This window comes from Stenella coeruleoalba, assembly GCF_951394435.1.
Source record: "Stenella coeruleoalba genome assembly, chromosome: 6".
NCBI classification, from domain to species: Eukaryota; Metazoa; Chordata; class Mammalia; order Artiodactyla; family Delphinidae; genus Stenella; species Stenella coeruleoalba.
Window position 1 is genome coordinate 57443742 of NC_137151.1, and position 20729 is coordinate 57464470.

Here is a 20729-nt window from a genome sequence, read left to right on the forward strand (position 1 = left end):
GCTAGGAATAAAAATTGATAATTTATATAAAATTATTATCTAGAAAAATATGAAAATGCTTGTGTAAAAATTACAATAGCATGTGAGTTAGGGTTTTGTGATACTGGATAGTTTTTGTTGCTGTTGCTGCTTTAATTTTCAATGTTTATTAATTCCATTGTTTAGCACATGCCTCCTGGGTAGCCTGATATTGTGTTAATCAACATGGCACTAAAGGCAAACTGAATATAGTTCCTGTCCTTAAGTGGTTCTCAGTCTAGTAGTGAAAACAGACATGTAAACATACGATTGCTATAGAGTGTGGTAACCTGGATAAGGAAGAAGCGCTTTATTTGGACTGAGGATGTCCAATGAAGCTTTTTTTTTTTTTTTTCGGTACGCGGGCCTCTCATTGCTGTGGTCTCTCCCGTTGCGGAGCACAGGCTCCGGACGCGCAGGCTCAGTGGCCATGGCCCACAGGCCCAGCCGCTCCACGGCATGTGGGATCTTCCCGGACCGGGGCACGAACCCGTGTCCCCTGCATCGGCAGGAGGACTCTCAACAACTGAGCCACCAGGGAAGCCCCAATGAAGCTTTTTTAAGAAGAGACACTTTTAGCTATAGTTTGTGAGGAAAAAAAATAATTCACCAAGTAAATAGGGATACAAGTGGAATGAAGCAAGAGTAGAGTTGAAGGAGAATTTGAAAATTCTAGACAAAATATTTGTATATGCAAAAGTGTTGGAGAACTACAAATCTTTTGTTATGATTTAAATTCCAAGTACATGCAGAGGTGAGTAGGGATTGAAGCTGGAAAGGCTAAGTGGGGACTAGATCATGACAACCTTATTAGAATACTACTCTGCAATAAGTGGACATTTCCAATATTTCTGGCATAGGCAACATGAACTAGTAAATCACTTGGGCTTTATTCTGCCGGTATAAGGGAGTTATTAAGGGGTTTTACAGAGTCTGAGTTGTAATCTGAGTTACAAGGTCAGATTTACAATTAGAAAGATTACAGTGTCATCAGTATGGTAGATAGATTCAATGGCAATGGGGGAGATTAGAATCAGATATTCCAGTTATTCCAGGGAAGATATGACAACGGCTTAATCTAGAGTCAGGATATATAAGAGCAATGAGAGCTGTGCATTCTGGGTGTAGGCAATAAGGGAGTGTGGTATTAGTGATAAAAACACTCCTCCCTGAAAAAAATCTTTTGTTGGTGTAAGTTCCAAACAATTGCCATGGTTACTGCTGAATGTAATCGTTGTATATATTTGTTATATATTGCTGCTTAACAAATTATCCCAACTTTAGCAACTTAAACAACATACAATCATCATTTCACATGATTTCTGAGGGTCGGTAGTTTGGGAGTGGCTTAGCTGGATGATTCTGACTCAGGGTCTCTCATAAGATTTAGATGTCTACTGGGACTGTAGTCACCTGAAGGTCAAGGGCTGGAGGATCCACTTCCAAGCTCACTTATGGCTATTGGCTGGCATCCTCAGTTCCTCTCAATGTGAGCCTTTGCATCGGACTGCTCTGCTAATGACATGACAACTGTATATACATATATAGTGTGTGTGTGTGTGTGTGTGTGTGTGTGTGTGTGTGTGTGTGCATGTGTATAGAGAGAGAGAGAGAGAAAGAGAGAGAGAAACTCAACCAAGGTAGAGGCTGTAGTGTCTATTATAACCTAAATCTCAAAAGTGGCACACTATCAATTCTAATTCTGACACATTCTAGTTACAATGTGACAAGAATGTGAGTACAAGGAGTGGCATCTTGGAGTCTGACTGCCACAGTAACATATGTAGAAAGTTCAAAGGAACACATTCTTACTACGTACTCTTTTACTTACTTACTCATACAGTACACACTGTGTGCTGCCTGGAAGTTAATTCAGAAAATTACCCATTAAGCAATTCCTACCCGTTCCCCTCTCCTCCCAGCCTCTGGCAATCAGCAATCTGCTTTCTGTTTCTATGGATTTGCCAATTCTGGATATTTCATATAAACAGATTTATACACCATGTGACCTTTCTTGCCTGGCTTCTTGCACTAAGCATGTTTTTGTGGTTCATCTACTTTGTAGCATGGATCAGTACTTCATCCCTTTTTATGGCTAAATAACATTCCATTGTATGTGTATACCACAATTTGTTTATCCATTCATCCGTCGATGAATATTTGGCCTGTTTCCATCTTTTGGCTATTGTGAGTAGTGCTGTTGTGAACATTTATGTAAAGTATTTGGGGCAAAGGGGATTGATTTTAAGGTGCCAGTGAAAATGTGAGTGAATGTGTCCAGCAGGTATTTGTATCTGTCGGTCTGAGTTAAGAGGAGAGCTCAGAGATGGAGATAGACTTGGAGTCAGCAACTGTATATGGGCTGTGGTCAAAACCAAGAGGGAAAGCCTGTAGAGAGAAAAGAGCAGTAGACTGAAGGGAGGAGTTAAGTCAAAATGTCTATGGCATACAGGACTTGGCTAAAGCGTCTAGACATTCTCTGGTCTAACACTTTGGGTGTAAGCATTAAGCTATTCACATTATACAGAGCTTCTCATTTATCATTGACCCATAGACTTTGTAGGATCGCATAACTCCCTTTAATAACTTATTTAACAGTTTAGTTATTTTATTATCAAGAAATCCCTACTTTCTAGGTGCTCAAATTATAATTTATGACATAAGAAATCATATCCTGCCCTGTGGAAGATGGATAATGTTTAGTCACTGCTCTGTGATATAAAGAACTCCTCCAGCATCTTTTTTATTGACTAAATAACTTCAGGCCTTTCACCTTTCCTTTAAATATTTTCTAAAATTTAGATGCATTTTCTGGGTCTCCCATAATTTACTACATCATGATTCAATTGGATAGTCTAGTAAAACACTGTCTTCTTATGCTCAGTGAAGTGTGTGCTCTACCAAGCTCTTACAGTCCACCCTTCTTTGAAGATAGTATCCTGTTCTGTTATTATAACAAGGAAACAAGACAAATGCACTATTGATTTATCAGTATCTTTAACTTGTGCTCCATTGTAATCTCAAACCCCTTTATGTCTAGATTATTTCTCCTGTTACATCACCAGAGAATATTTCAATTTCAGGGTATGTGTTAATCAATGTTGCCTTTGTACTTTTCGATCAAAATTCTTTGTTTACACATACCTCTAATTTACAAAGAACACTTTCAATCTTCTTCTTATTTTTTTTAAGTGTTAATAATCTTGTCATATTTGCTATCATACCAGAATTGAGAATTTTCTCAATTCCATTTTGTCACTCATAAGGAATGTTGAACAACATTGGGAACCTAAAATTTACCCCTTGTGTGGTAGTTTTCTAGATTTCTTAGATTGACACTAAGCTGTCCACCTGCACTTTGGGGGGATATTACTCCGCATCAACTTACACTTCTCGGATTGCATGAAACTTTTTATGTTTGCAACCTTCCCACTTTAATGGATAGTGGAGCATAAGCAAGACTGTTTGGTGGACTAAATCCCAGTTCATACAAACCTCAGTCATTTACATTTCCTGCAGGTACAATGCAGAATGCCAGTGACTGTAAGCCATCCAATCTTTGTCAGGACTTTCTGTGTTTGGCATATATTGTGATTGACTTAGCAACGATAATGAAATGTGAGTAATGCTGCACTTTCAAGATGCTTTAGATGGATTTCCTTGTATTTGGGAGATGTCTGGCCTAGGGGGAGGAGGAAATCGAATCGAGCATTCAGAAGGACTGTACCTGCACCCTGATGTCTAGAAGGAGGTAGGTTAGACTTCTGGGTAATGTGATTACATGGCAGTGGTGTTTACTGCTGTGGAATCATTAGAATATTCCAACTTTTTGAAAGATAGATCTCTTATGTACTCAAAGGGTAATGAACACCCCTTAATGAATGCTGTGCAGGGAGACTAGATTGCTTGCTGGGTAATTGGCATTGGTGGGGAATGGGCAAAGTGTGGTTAGGTCAGGGCACCTCTGACCCCCCAGGATCCAGCCTGAAAAATGGCCATTTTCTATGGCTTCCTGAAGGTCAGGCTTACATTTAACTTCCGTGGACCTTTCACACTTCATAGCTCTTGTACAATGTCAACCATTTACTAAATGTTTTCTCACTTAATCCTCTCTATCACCCTGCTTTGTAGGTTACTATCCTTGCATTTGCAGATAAGAAGACAAAGACTGTGTGAGATTACCTCTTGCCCAAGGCTTCAGAGTGGAGGAATCAGGTTTTGAACGGAGTTCATACTCAATGCATTATGCCTCAATATTTCACTTTAAGCAAAGAGCCAATGGAACATATAAATGGTTCAGTTACTTTTATAATTAATTTGAAATTAATAGGCACATTTATATAAATTTTCTATAATATTGTGTTGTTATCAATCTTTATCTTTTTTTTTTTTTAATTTTTAAATTTTTTTGCCTGCGCCATGCAGCATGTGGGATCTTAGTTCCCTGACCAGGGACTGAACCTGTGCCCCCTGCATTGGGAGCATGGAGTTTTAACCACCAGAATACCAGGGAAGTCCCTCAACCCTTATCTTATAAAAGCATCTTCTGATCTTAATTCAGATATAACTATAGTTGTAAATATAGTTGTAAATATAGTTTATATAGTTGTAAAATCTTTAGCAAATGCACGATTTCAAGCTCTACCTTTCTCATACAACTTTTCATTTACATTTTCACAAGTTGTTTAGTTTTTATAGTTATAATTTTAGTAACTACATAAAGATACAGTCAATAAATACTGAATCTTTTAAAAAAAATTCTTCATGTAGTAGTGAAAATTAAGACAGTCTCACACAAGTACACCTCATTTTAGGAAAACCAGAATTATGGACAAACAAAAAAAGCAAAACAGAGGGTGGGTGTTTTCTTAAGGAAAGGACTCAATATAGAATTCCTTTAAATAATACGCTCCCCTGGATCCCCAGGAGATTCAGTTTCCTAAAACTAAGAGTTACACCCTTTTGTAACTGCCTAAGGGTGAATACTTTCTGAGATCCTTTCTAGCACATCATGACTAATGCATTGATTGGGTAAAAAGAGGCTACCCATATATTCTTGGGTTTTCCAGCTACAGAAACCTACAGGAATGAAGGATGTGTTTACATCTCAGGCTCTGGTGGTTCAACAAAAACTCAGAAGAGTTTTTCTCTCATTTACTCCCACCCTGCTGAGTCCAGGGGCTTCTAGGATCCTAGTGTCCTCAGGATGTCAGGGACAGTGTGCGGTCATCTATTCTTGTCCACTCTCCTGCCTTCAGTCGGGACCACACCCAAACCCGCCCAGACAGAGGAGAGTCTGCCCTATTTTTAACAAGACCCAGGGACTGGGAGCATTCTTCCTTTCTCAATAACCCCATTTCAAATCCAATCCGCACTTTTGGTTTGCTTTTCACGCAATTAGAGGGCCTGCATGCACTTCTTACAAATTTCCATCTAATACAAGAGACATTTTCCACAAATTTAAAATTAAGGAAACAATAAAAATGGATCAAATAGAAAATAAGATGTATTTTAGATTGTCTGTGACTTTAAATAGACTAGTAAAATGTCACATTATGTTGTAAGATTAGGATATGCACTAGCAAATAGGGTTTTCTAAAATCCCAAATTCTGTAAGTGTAATTACGTAATCTTAAAAATCTTAAGACATTTGACTGAGAACATATGCTTACGTCTAAGAGAGAAAATGATGTACCTTTCACGCAACCCCCCCAAAAGATTTCATTTTTGCTTAGTGAGATTAGATTATATTTAAGCAAGATTATATTTGAACAAGGTTATATTTAAGATACACAATAATGAAAACTACTCCACCTCCTTCTACACTTTTATTTTTGTTCAATGAGGTTAGATTGCTTTGGGGGAATAATCGCTATTTACCATTCTGCTAGTGTTTTGCTAATTGCCTCCCATCAGATTTTATTTAGTTCTTATGCACATCAGGAAGATGAAAATTTTGAGGAGATGTAAAAGGAGAAAGATTAGTCAAGGATAGAAGTGACTAACTCATACCTGATCAACATCCCTTTTTTTTTTTATGTTTCCCATTCATCCCCCTCCCAAAATCAAATGCTTGTTTGATATTGCAGGGGAATCTTTCTTTATAGGTGAGGACATGCTTTCCTTTTTTTTTTTGCTGTACGCGGGCCTCTCACTGTTGTGGCCTCTCCCTTTGCGGAGCACAGGCTCCGGACGCGCAGGCTCAGCGGCCATGGCTCACGGGCCCAGCCGCTCCGCGGCATGTGGGATCTTCCCAGACCGGGGCACGAAGCCGTGTCCCCTGCATCGGCAGGCGGACTCTCAACCACTGCGCCACCAGGGAAGCCCGACATGCTTTCTTAAAGCATCCTGCATTATTGCTGTAGTTTCGGCTAATTTATTTTATAAATTTATTCTACAAAAATAAATCAGTTGTCTTCCTCTGATATCAACATTCTGACAAGCCTGGTTTCCTCATTTTATTTTTCTTAGAAAATTCCTATTTTGAAGAATGTAAAAAAGATTGAATACTCTGCCTTGATCCAGTCTGCTTTTGTCTGCATTCTTTCTTTCTTTTTTTGGTACCGAGGCTGATAAGTAGCCACATGTGCTAGATAAGAATCCTTTATCAGATTCAGCCATTCTGCGCGTGATTAATTTTGTTATGGTCAAAACAGAACGTGTTTTCTAGGTTCCTCTGGCAGTCACTGTATACAGCTACTCCTGCCCTTAAATCATCTTAATTTGTGTATAGTAAAGTAGAGTATGTCCTGATTGAAACAATTGTTTTTTTCCACTCATGCTACAGCATTTCCTGGGCTTTCTAAGGTCTTATCTTCATATTTTCGAAAAAACGGTTAATATCACTTTGACAGGCTGTCTTGATCTTTTCCCATGAATTAGAAAACCCCCATGACAAAGGCATGATTTTATTTTTCATGTTATAACAAATTTTGAGGCAAATTACATTAGTAAGAAAGACAAAAAAGAAGATAACAGTCTGAATCAGGTAACAAAATTAAAAGAAAAAAGAAGTGGAAAACAAGATGTCTTTCTCATCAGGCACTGGTAAAAATTTACAATCTCCACAAGTGCGATGAAATTTTGTAGTTTACCAGTGCTCAGTAGGTTTATGACTAATAAATATTACTGAGTGGTTAATATGTCTACAGACTCAGAAAATTTAGCCAAAGATATATTTTCTGATCATTTCAAACTACTGTGCAGTCTCTTTATATTGTATAGCAGATGGCTTGGTGGATGGGAGCTAGGAAATAGATTTGAACCCTTGTTCTCTTGTTTAATTGCTGTGTGACCCTGGGCAAGTTACTTGACCTCTGTGTACCTTAGTTTCCTCATTATAAAATGGGGGAAGATAAAACCATTATGCTGTACACCTTAATCTTATACAGTGCTGTATGTCAATTATATCTCAATAAAACTGGAAAAATAATGAGGAGGCTAATAATTTTTCCTATATATAAGTTATATTAAATGGATATGAATAAATATATATTTATTCATATCATATGACTATTATAATATTACTTATGTCGTAAGTCTATATCACTAAGTATTATTTACCTGGTAAATAATAAATAATAATATGTTAGCTATCATTACTAATTTTAAAATGTAAGATCTCATTGCTGCGATTATTATATTGATCTTGGACATTGGCAAAAATAATAGTGTTTGGAAGTGATTGCCCAGAGAATAGGAATTCTTCATAGAAATTCCAGACAGTGCAGAAACTTGTAGAAGATGTGCAAACATGAAGAAAAGAATTCACCCTTTACTGAGCAGAGTTACCACTATTTTGTGATTAATTGAATCTTAAGTTAACTGTCATGAAGAGTCACAGAGGCACTCTGACTTTCTTGAGATGCCCAGAGCTGGCCTGACCTCACCAGTCAGTAGAAGTCAGGATGAATTGGGTTCCATATTCCAAACTCACTTTAGTTTAAGGGGACCTGAAAACTGCCTTAAATTTATACTTGTCACCTTCTCTACTTGCTCCATGGTGCACTTCCAAATTTCACCTGTGTTCTCCACATTTGGATAACCAGTTGTCAAGTTTCAAACTTCTTCAGATAGCATTGGAACAGTCAGTAAAAATCACCAGATCTTCTTTAAATTCTCCATAGTCTTCATGCTATAAGAATTACTTCATTTTAAAAGAACGATGAGCAGATTAGAATACTTTTTTCTTTCTAATGTTCATTAGTTTGCTAGACATATATCTATTGAATACTAGCCATGTGTTAAGCATTTGTTATGTAAGGGTAAATAAACCATGGTCCTTGTCCAAGTTGGGATTTACATGCTGGTAGTTTAGTGTTATCTTATATAGTTGATTCTCTTACTGTTTAGTTTATGCACTAAAATTTATTTGTAATTCCAAAACCAATTCTTGTGGCATTTGTGGACATGCACCGAGCAGCAAAGAATTTTAGTCTCCTGTCAGGCACATTTTCAGTTCAAGTTGAGCAAGGTGATCTCTGTCTTCTTGTTTCAGCTCTTAGATTGTAAATGGTGTACTTTTTGCAGTCTATTTGTTGCCATGATTTTTGCATTTTTATGCTCTTTGTTGATGATTTCACTGTTTAAAATGGCCTCAAATGTTGTGGTGAAGTACTGTCTAGTGTGTTCCTTAAACACTGAACTGTGATGTTCCTTATGGAGAAAATATGCTTTGTGTAGGCATGAGTTATAGTGCTTTGGCTGTGAGCTCAATGTTAATGAATCAACAAGATGGTACGTTCAGAAAAAAGAAGAGGAAATCCACCAATCTGTACATGAGGCTGCTCCAGAAAGTGTGACACCTATAGTCCATGATGAAGTTATAAAAAAGATCAAAAATGTATTTGTGGATTCATGAGATGATGGATTGTTGTGAGGCTGAAAACAAAGGAATTTACGTTCATGTTACCTAGGGTCATGAAAATGTTAAACCCATCTTGTCTAGTGTTTTATTATAAAGAAATATGTCAATAATTATTTGTAATATATATATGTGTGTCTATATATGTATATATACCATTATATTACATATGATATTATATATATTATTATATATGTATAATCATATATATATTTTGTCTTTAAACAGAAACACACATGAAACAGGAATATGTATTGATTTTGTTCTGACCAGAAGCTCACAGGAACCTAACCCTGTATTTCCCCTAGGAGCAATGGCTCAGTATTCATTAATTCAGTGTTTTTAGTGACTTTACAGAACATAACTGCTGTGAACAACAAGAATTTACTGCATATTCTTTGATAGTCTACAGCAGTGGTTCTCAACCAGGGCAATTTTGCACCCCCTGGGACATTAAGGAATGTGTGGAGGTGTTTTGATGGTCATGACTTGGCGGGGAGTGGGGCTGGGAGGGGGTGCTACTGGCTACTAGTGGTTAAAGGCGAAGGATGCTGTTATACTTTCTATGATGCACAGGACAGCTCCCCACAATGAAGAATTATCCCGTCAAAAATGTCAACAGTGCCAAAGTTGAGAAACCCCACTCTATACCAAGTCTTCAAACTTTCTCTGTAAGGACCGGATAGTTAATATTTTCATATATGTGGGCAATGTGGTCTCCATTACAACTATTTGACTCCGCCATTGTAGCATGAAAGCAGCTACTGACAATATACCAGCTGACAACGGGTGCATCTGTTTCATGATAAACTTTATTTATAAAAATGGTCAGCCTGCTGGATTTGGGCCTGGGCTATAGTCTGTGGACTCCTCCATAGCAGTAAATCTTAATCTTGAATGCTCATTAGAAGAAGCCGGGGCTTTTAAACAATGGTATCACCTGGACTCCTGTTCCCCCAATTCTGATTTGATTGGTCTGGGAGGGGACCCCAGTGTTGGTATTAGTTAAAAGCATCCTACGGGTGAGAATGTACAGCCAATGTTGAGAACCATCACTATGAGATAGTTGCTCTTTGTGTGTTTGAAAACTGACCCAGCCCAGTAGACCCTTATCAGTAGCTGGGAGAGCCTTCTCTTGCAGTCTGGCTTTTGTCCCAGGCACTCTCCTGAAAGTCTCCAAATTAATGGCCTTTTTTTAGTGCTCATTCCTCTGAACCCCTGAGGTTCAGATTTAGAAACACTTCATGCTTTCAGGTACCTTGAAACTCCTCACTCTCCTGGTTCTCCTTCTATGCTTCTAACTACTCTTCTGCCTCTTCTTCAACCTTTTGCACATTAAATATAGATGCTCCCCAAAGAGCTGTCCTAGGGTTCTTCTCTGATTAATTTTCCCTGGCCTGTGTCATGGCTTTACTTCTCTAGAAACAACGTTCATGTAACCATCTTTTGGCCTGATCTCTCCCACAGGGGTTGTTTTGGTAGGCCACCTGGTGACTCTATTCTTGATCATGGTTTTGGAAATTAGATATGAAAAGTCATAGTCATAAAACTAAGTTACAGTCTCTTCTTCCAGATATCAATTCCCACTGCATAGGACATTTCATAGAACATTTTGAAAACTACCATCCTTACTGCGGAACTATCTTACAGGAGAAACAACCCCACAATAAGGTCTTTTTGGGACTTGGTAACGTACCTTATGCATCTAGGTCTACCTCATGCTGAATAAAAAGTTACCAGTGTATATAGGCTAAATACTATTTAATAAGAATAAGTAAAGGAAATGCCAGTTTTTCTTTTAGGTCACCAGAGCATTCCTATAGTTCAGAGGTAAAATAATGAGACACTCACTCATTGTCAGATGCATCCAGCAGATCTTGGCAGGAGATAGGTGAGACACGCAAACTGGGTAAATGGCAAGAGTTTTAAGGGGGTCTTTTTACAAAGGTATGGGCAGGTGTATTTGTTTCCTAGAGCTACTGTAACAAATTACCACTAACTTGGTGGCTCAAAACAACAGAAGTTCATTCTCTCACCAATCTGGAAACCAGAAGTCCAAAATCAAGGTGTTGGCCAGACTGCACTCCCTCCAGAGGCTCTAGAGGAGAATCCTTCCTGGCCTCTTCCTGCTTCTGTCGGTTATTGGCATTCTTTGGCTTCCTTGACTGTGGCTACATCACTCCAATCTCTGCCTCTGTTTTTACGTTGCCTTCTCCTCTTCTGTCTGTGTCAAATTCCTCTTTGCCTTTCTTTCATAAGGACACTTGTTGGATTTAGGGCCCACCCAAACAGTCAAGGATGATCTCCTAATCTCAAGATCCTCAACTTAATTACATCTGCAAAGATCATTTTTCCAAACAAGGGGTTAAGATGTGGACATCTTTTAATATCTTTCTTGGGGCCACCATTCAACCCATTATAGCAGGATTGGGAGAAACCAACAGGGACGGTGAAACCCTATAGGGTGTATTTACTAGGACTGCAGGAGACGGAAGGAAGTACTCAATGGAATCTAGAGCCAGTAGCTATAACTGTAGGTGGGGAGGGAGGCACCTGTATGGTTTGAAAGAGAATTTCACCTGACATAAAGAAAGCTGGGGGAAAAAACATCCAACTTTATCCCCTTTCCACCCTCCTACTTGTGCTTCCCGTTGGTTGAATCAGAGGAAAAGATGCTCAATCATGCAGTCTATAAAAGAGAAGGGTGAATGGTGGATTTGGAAGGGCAAACAGAAAACATCCCATATATCAGGACATTACCATTCCTGAAGAAGAGTGGAAAAAGTTCTCAAGTTAGAAGTTCAGATGAGGTTGCTTTCACAAGTGCATCAGTAAGTTTAACTTCTTCTGTATGTAAAGAACAAATGAGAACATATTTCTTCTTTTTTTTCTGTAATTTCAGACCATTACACACTGGTACAGGGAAATACTAATTACTTACCTCTGTGTTTTGGGAAAAGAAGTGTCAGCAGAGTGCAAACCACCACAGTCCTTTCCATATACAGGAACAATCCCATGATCATAAGCATCATCATTATTATTACAATTCTATTTCCCTTGTTTATATTCCTTTTCTGTCTCAAAAGGAATTTAGGCGGTTCATGAAGAAGAAGAAATGTATCACAAGGAAGATGAAATTAATATAGAAAGTCAAGACCATGGAAAGGAAGAGAAAGCAAATATGTCATCCTCAAGGGCTAATAGAGTTGCTGTGATTGAGCATCAAATTTGGTTCTACCTTCCTGGCAGCTGTCCTTATGATAACATAGTTATGTCCACATGTTACCCTAACAGAACTTTGTTTATCTAGCCAAGAGAAACCCTGCAACACATGATTCCATAAAGGCTGTCTTCCTCAACCACACATGTAATAGTCACTTTCTATGATTAAAAATTACCAGATAATTCGCTAATCATGGGTTATGGAAATAAAATTTTAAAGAATGGGGAAAAAACTGTAGAAGAATATAGAGGGACCAGAAGAAAAGAAGCAATGAAGGATGGACTTCCCTCGTGGTGCAGTGGTTAAGAATCCGCCTGCCAGTGCAGGGGATACAGGTTCCATCACTGGTCTGGGAAGATCCTAAATGCCGCGGAGCAACTAAGCCTGTGCGCCACAACTACTGAGCCTGCACTCTAGAGCCCGCGAGTCACAACTACTGAGCCCGCATGCCTAGAGCCCGTGCTCCGCAGCAAGAGAAGCCACCACAATGAGAAGTCCTTGCACCGCAATGAAGAGTAGCACCCACTCGCCACAACTAGAGAAAGCCCATGAGCAGCAACGAGGACCCAACGCAACAAAAATAAATAAATAAATAAATTTTAAAAAAGAAAAGAAAAAAGAAACAATGAAGGAGGGAAAAGGGAATATTTTAAGGTCTATGTAGCTCTTCTAATTGCTAATTATTTTCAAATTTTCTCACCCCTTCTTTTACATTTTTTATTTGTTTTATTGAGATATTTAAATATAATACATTTAAATTTTAAATATTTCATTTTACTATTGTTTTATTATAATATATAATAATATACATCTATTATAAATTCACCAACTTTACATGAATTTTTTATGATTTTTGTTGTCTTTATAGCTGTCAAACTACTACAACAATCATGATATATTACATTTTCATCACTGCCCCTTGGCTTCCTACGGGGCCACCCTAAGTGGGCAGAAGAGTGGGAGGGAGACCTTATTCATATTTCAGTGCTGGTTAAAAACATACCTTTTTTTTTTTTTTTTTTTTTTTGCCGTACGCGGGCCTCTCACTGTTGTGGCCTCTCCCGTTGCGGAGCACAGCCTACGGACGCGCAGGCTCAGTGGCCATGGCTCACGGGCCCAGCCGCTCCGCAGCATGTGGGATCCTCCCGGACCGGGGCATGAACCCGTGTCCCCTGCATCGGCAGGCGGACTCTCAACCACTGCGCCACCAGGGAAGCCCCCATACCTTGGTTTTTGACTCAAGGTGCTAATTTATGTATTTTACACATTTGTACTCTGAGCCCCAAGGTTCTTAACTATAAGTTACAAGCAGGTTAAGATAAGTCTCTGAAATCTCTACAGGATCTATTCTCCTTTTTATTCTACTTCTAGGTAAAGTTGTATTTGAAGGAGCCTACAGGAAGAGCCACAGTTTTCATAATTCAGCTAGAGCTTATGATCTATAATTTACTACATTGAAAAGAATTAAACTTGCCAATGTCTACCTCCAAAGTTCTGAAAATTTATTTAAACAGGGTAAATTTCTTCTTTTTCTATGAAAATAGGCAAAATATTGCCATTTAATATCCCCATTCCAAACACTTTGCAGCACATACACAAATAACTGAGGGGTTGAGGTGCCTGTATTGATCATTCAAGTTTCAGAAGGGGATTCTGAGAAAATGTTTTATTGCTTACGTGGCCCAGACTGACTGTCTCCATTAAATACATTCACTGGATAATTGCTTAACTTTCCACTTTCCTTTTCTGGTGAAGTCACATATAATATGTCCAAAATGGCTAGAAGGAATCATGGGATTTATGCATATAAATACAGCATTGCTTTTCAGAAAGGACAGAATATGTTCAGGAACTATTTATATTCTGGGTAAGCTTTGAATTGTATATTTTACATGCATAGAAAATAATTCATTATGAGAATATCTCATGTTGTACGCCAAACTAAATGACTCTTTGATACTGATGTCATGCCCATTCATATTAGTAGGAGTTATAGAGACCAAGAGGACCAATTTCTAATGCCAAGAATGCACGGAATGGTTTCCATGGAGCATAATGGCATAATTGTCTGATGGAACAAAACTGAAAAGAACTGGAGGACGGAAAAAGGGTGTGGTGTCTGCAAAAATGAAAAACTTTATTCATGGATTCAAATTTATGCTTAAAATGAATTGGATGTGATATATCATTCTCGGTTTTCAGGCAAAAACTAGAAACTAGTTAAATAGTGATAGAACATTCAGAGTAATGTGGCAAATTCTCTTGGAACTTTCTTTTCCTCTACCTCAAATATACTAATTATCACCTGTTCTATCTTTCTTCCCTAAAGGATGACAGGATAGCCTCCTTTTTTTAAACCAAAGCTTTTGTAAAGTTTTCTTCCATATCCTTTTTAGGATTTCATGCTCGCAATCCTCACAGTGCCTTGTAAACCTGCCATTTCCTCCTACACATCTGGAAGGCCTATTACCGTAAAAAACCCAACCTGACTAAGAGACAGCTGGGAAAAAGTCCTTGTCCAAGGGACAATCCAAAATATTTCTTTTGTCTTTTCATCAGAATGTTCATTATATTTTCATTCTCTTCTATAACCATAATTAAACCTTCCTTTGATTTCTTTCATGAACACTGAAAACCAATAAGCAGCTTTAACATTATCTTGAGTATGTAAATAGTGATCACTTAGAGTAGTCCCGATGGTACACTTCATGACTTTGGTGCCATTCCAAGGACAGTTTCTTGTGTTAAGTTCAAATAAAGGTGTCTGTCTTATGCCACCAATTACTTACAATCATTCCACAGTTTGGTTTTCTTCATAATGCTCGTCCAGACAGTCTTTTTTTTTTTTTGGTGCCTTCCTCGCTGTATATCTAAACAGTCTCTTTCTTTTTATTACTTGGAATCAATTTCATTCTTCCTTAAGGCTACTGACTTTCTGTTTTAATTTGACTGGTTTCTTCATTTGTGGACCAATACTTTCATACTTAACCCTACTTCCAAATATTACCATAAAGATCCCTCTTGGGATCCTTTTATCTTAATAGTATTAAAATAGGGACTGGTTGCTTTCTAGAGTTGAAGTCATTTTATAGACTTCTTTTATTGTGCTCTTGGATTGGATAGGTCTACTATTTTTGGATCCTACATCTTCCCTTTGTTTACTTTGCTTCTTTGTTTCACTGTAGTACATTTTCAAACAACTGCCTATGAAAAGATGGATGACATGCAAATATTCTGAGAATTTGCAAGTTTGAAAATGTCTTTTATTCTGCTTTCACCCCTGATTGAGAGCTGGGCTGTGTGTTCAATTCTAGGTTGCAAAAATTTTTTTCTTAGAACTTCTATAATATGATAAAAGGAATTTATGAAAAACCCACAGCTGGGAATTCCCTGGTGGTCCAGTGGTTAGGATTTGGTGCTTTCACTGCCATGGGCCCGGTTTCTATCTCTGGTCAGGAAACTAAGATCCTGCAAGCTGCGGGGTGCAGCAAAACAAACAAACAAACAGAAAACAACAAAAAAACCCCCAAAACACCCACAGCTAACATCTACTCAATGGTAAAAGACTGAAAGCTTTCTCCCTAAGACCAGGAATAAGACAAGGTTACCTGCTTTTGCTATTTCTATTTGACTTTGTACTGGAAGTTTTAACTACAGTAATTAGGCAAGAAGATGGGAAAAAAAGCATTCAGATGGCAAAGAAGTAAAATTATCTATTCATATGACATAATCTTATATGTAAAAAATCCTAAAGAATTCTTCAAAACTATTAGTACTAATAAATAAATTCACCAATGTTGCAAGATATGAGATTGACACAAACCATTCAGTTGTATTTTTATACACTAGCAATGAACAATCCAAAAAAGAAATTAGGAATACAATTCCATTTACAATAGCATCCAAAAGAATAAAATACTTAGGAATAAATTTAACCAAGGAGGTGAACGACTTGTACACTGAAAACTACAAAACATTGCTGAAAGAGATTAAGGAAGACCTAAACAAATGGAGACATAACATGATCGTGGATTGGAAGACTTAATAGTGTTAAAATGACAACGCTACCCAAAATAAACTACAGATTCAATGCAATGCCTATTGAAATTCCAATAGCATTTTTACAGAAATGGGAAAGCCAACACTCAAATTCACATGGAATTACAAGGGGCCCTAAATAGCCAAAACAATATTGAAAAAGAAGAACAAGATTGAATGACTCACAATTTCCTGATCTTAAAACTTACTACAAAGCTACAGGAATCAAAACAGTGTGATACTCGTATAGGGATAGACATATAGATCAGTGGAATAGAATTGTGAGTCTTAGAGATAAACCCATGGATCTATGGTCAGTTGATATTGACAAGGGTGTCAAGATCACTCAATAAGAAAAAATAGTTTCTTCAACAAATGGTGCTAAGACAACTGGATATTCACATGCAAAAGAATAAAGTTGGACCCTTACCTCACTACATATACAAAAATTAATTCAAAATGGATTAAAGACCTAAATGTAAGAGATAAAACTATAAAACTCTTGGAAGAAAACATGGGAGTAAATCTTCATGATCTGAGACTTAATGGTCTTCTTAAATAAGACACCAAGTCTCAAATAACAAAAAAAATAAACAAATTGGATTCCATTGAAATTAAAAACTTTTATGCATCAAACACCACCAAGAGAGTGAAAAGACAATCCACAGAATTGGCAAAATGTTTGCAAACCATTTATCTGATAAACATCTAGTATCCAGAATATATAGAGAACTCATACTCAACAATAAAAAGATAAACCTGACTTTAAAATGGACCAAGGGGTGGAGACTAAAGAACATATTATTAAAATAAACAATGAATCATGAAAAAAATCAAAGAGGAAATGAAAAAGACCTCAAGACAAGTGAAAATAAAAACACAGCTTTCCAAAATCCATGGGATACAGCAAAAGCAGTTCTAGGAGGGAATTTTATAGTGATACAGGTCTACCTCAAGAAACAAGAAAAATCTCAAACAACCTAACCTACCATCTAAAGGAGTTAGAAAAAAGAAGAACAAAGCCCAAAGCCAACAGAAGGAAGGAAATAATAAAGATGAGAAAGGAAATAAATAAAATAGAGACAAAAAAAAAAAAGAAAAGAAAAGATCAATGAAACCAAGAGCTAGTTTTTTGAAAAGATAAACAAAATTGATAAGACTTCAGCCAGGCTCATTATGAAAAAAAGAAAGAAGACAATAAATATAACAGAGACACAAAAAATTGTGAAAGAATACTATGAACAGTTACATGCCAATAAATCAGACAGCTTAGTAGAAATGGATAAATTCCCAGAAACATACACTCTCCTAAAACTGAATCAGAAAGAAATAGATAATCTGAACAGACCAATCACTAGTAGTGAAATTGAATCTATAATAAGAAATTCTCCCAGTAAACAGAATTCCAGTACTGGACAGCATCACAGGGGAATTTTACCAAACAAATAAAGAAAAGCTAATATTTATCCTTCTGGAACCACTCCAAAAAATTGAAGAGGGGGGAACAATCCCAAATTTATTCTATGAGGCCACCATTACCCTGATACCAAAACCAGACCAAGACACTACAAAAAAAAAAAAAAAGAAGAAAATTACAAGGCAATATCTCTGATGAATATAGAAACAAAAATTCTCAACAAAATATTAGCAAACTTAACTCAATAATATATAAAAAGAATCATACACCATGAGCAAGTGGGATTTATTCCAGAGATTCAAGGATGGCTCAATATCTGCAAACCAATCAATGCACCACATTAACAGAATGAAGGATAAAAATCACATGATCATCTCAATAGATGCAGAAAAAGCATTTGACAAAGTTCAACATTCATTAATGAGGGAAGAAGGAAGAGGAGGGAAAGGAGGAGGAGCAAGAAGGGGAGGGGGAGGGGGAGGAAGGATATCAGGGTGCAGAGAATTAATGGAAAGCTTAAGAACAAGGTGTAGAGAGTGGGCAAGAATCAAAGCAGGGTCTGAGAGCTAGGGAACAGAAGCCACGATGAAGATCACGCTGTGGGAATTATCTGGCTCATATGCTTCTGCTCTTGAGATAATCTTGAACTCTCTCAAGATAATTTTATTCCTGACTCAACATTAAAAGTCCAGGGAGAGGCCAGTCATATGCCCATCCCCTGGCTGTGATGGGGAGAAGGATAGGAGATCTTGCTCATTTCGTTTCTGAAATACGAGGTGTCAGTAGAAAAACTAGGAAGATAGGAAGGAGAGGTGGATGCCAGACAGAGATGACCAATGTCCACTGTCGATACTATCTTAATGGCATCTTAACGTTCAACACACACTATTATATAAATGTTCATTATGATACATTATGGACTTAAAGGGTGGTGAGGTTAAGTGACTTCTTCTAATTATGTAATTATTTGCTCATTCATTTATTGATCTCTCCTGTGTGTGTCTGCAATTGAACAAGAGCCATTGGTTAAGTAATCCAGGATTTGTTCCTTAGATTTCATTTCTGTCAACCCAGCAAGTTAATGTTCAAGTAAAGCAAACATACACATGGCAAGAAGTTCTGAATTTTATGAATCAGATTCACATATAAATATGCTATCATCAGCCTTTTCCAAGAAACAATATTGTCAGAGGTTGCTGATAACCGTCACAAATGAATTTGTTCTCAGTTATCAAGATCCTAAGCCCATATTGAAAATCAATGTTAATTCAAGAATTCTCAGCTCAAAATGCAGCTTGTTCTGAGCTCTAGGAATTGTGTAGGAGAAGGAAAAAAGAATAATTTGTGATCTGAGGAATATGCTTTGACAGCCCAAACCTAAAACACATGCAAAAATTTCCACAGGGGTTTTAAAGGTGACCTTGGTGAGGAAGGGAAAGCAATCTTCATCTGCTGAAGACAGGGTGAGAAACACTGCCTAGAAAGATACGCAGACTAAATTTAAGATAAGAAGAAATCTGGATTTTACCAAAGGAGAGCTTTGGGCCCTGGGAAAGAGTTTAAATTGCTGGCATCTCAGCAATAAATATTACAGAATCTGGAGACTAGATATCAGACGGTGGCACCTGCCAATATCCTCCATGAGAAATGAGGAGATTCAGCTATTGTTCAAGGGAGCGCTGGCTCCCACTGCCCTGTCATTGAAATGACTCTCCAATAGCTTCCTTGGAAGCTGGTTCTGGAACTGTTTCACAAGGTATAATTAGGAGATTCTTAAGCTTCTGTGCTTAGCTACAAATAAAGGTCATCTAACTTACACTTCAGCTAGAAGTCTCCGTCCTGAGATAAGTATGAAGAAATAGGAGTAGAGGAGGCCTTTTGCTTCAATTCACAAACTTTTTCCTTGAAAAGAAGCACTGATAGAAATCATTCCACTTCTTCTCCATTGTTTAATGGGAATAGAAATAAAATGCTAGATCTTTAAAAGTACCAAAAGAAAACTTCAACTTCGTGTTTCAAATAGAACACGTTGGCTCTAAACTATAGTTATAATAAATGATGTTGCACATTTCTTTAATATAACTTTAAAAATACTACTTTCTAGTTATTATTATCTTCATTAACCTAACAGAATTATGGTTCAAAATGGGACACAATGCTGCTGGAATTAGTTAGATATTTTTAAAGCCTTGTTTCATTTTCAAAATGAAAGATTGCTTTCCTAGTTTTTGAAAGAAAGTAATAGATTGAACATATGAATAGAGACTCATCTTGGGATTACTTCTAACTTTAGAAAATCAAAATTCACTCTCTATCAAAATTGATGTGAGATTCAAGGATCACTTCTTGTTCAAAGACATTTAACATATTTTGGGCCTATGAGAAATATTTTAAATTCTCAAAAATGAATGTCTATTTGGGGCATTGCATGTGTATCACATTGTTTTTAGCCACAAAATTGGAAGATGCGACACCTGCCCTAAAGGGACTGACAATTATAAAATAGATTACAGATAACCCAACCTCAGTTGTGGAAGACGAAGAGTACCAGGCCAGGAGGCTGAGGTCCTGTACCAACAATTCATTCAAACCTTGTTGAAGTTACTATTTTGTATCTCTGTTTCCTCTCTTTTAGGTGTAAGTTAATAACATCTGTCCTTTTTATCTTGTGAGTTCCTGTATGGAAAACACAAGTTAAGGCTATAAACATTCCTAAAAATTCTAATGTATTATCGTTATCTATATTAGGTTCAAAAAGGCTGCAAAGTGGTGTACATTTCCTTTTAAATTGCTTTAAGAAACATCTTAACATTTGTACAATCCTGGAAATCTCCTTTCAGCCCCACATTGCAGAAGTGTCTTTTTAGCTACAACCTGGGCTATGATTCCAGAGGAAGATGTAAGTTATACCTCCTCTAACCAGAAGCAACATGTTGATATTTTGAAGAACTTTTTTACTGACACTCACAGAAACGTGAAAGAAGCAAACTTCAAGAGGAAGAGGAAGATTATACTTTTTTTTTTCTTTTTTGGCTGCGTTGGGTCTTCATTGCTGTGCGTGGGCTTTCTCTAGTTGCGGTGAGGGGGGGCTACCCTTCCATGCGGTGCACAGGCTTCTCATTGCAGTGGCTTCTCTTGTTGCAGAGCACGGGCTCTAGGTGCGCCGGCTT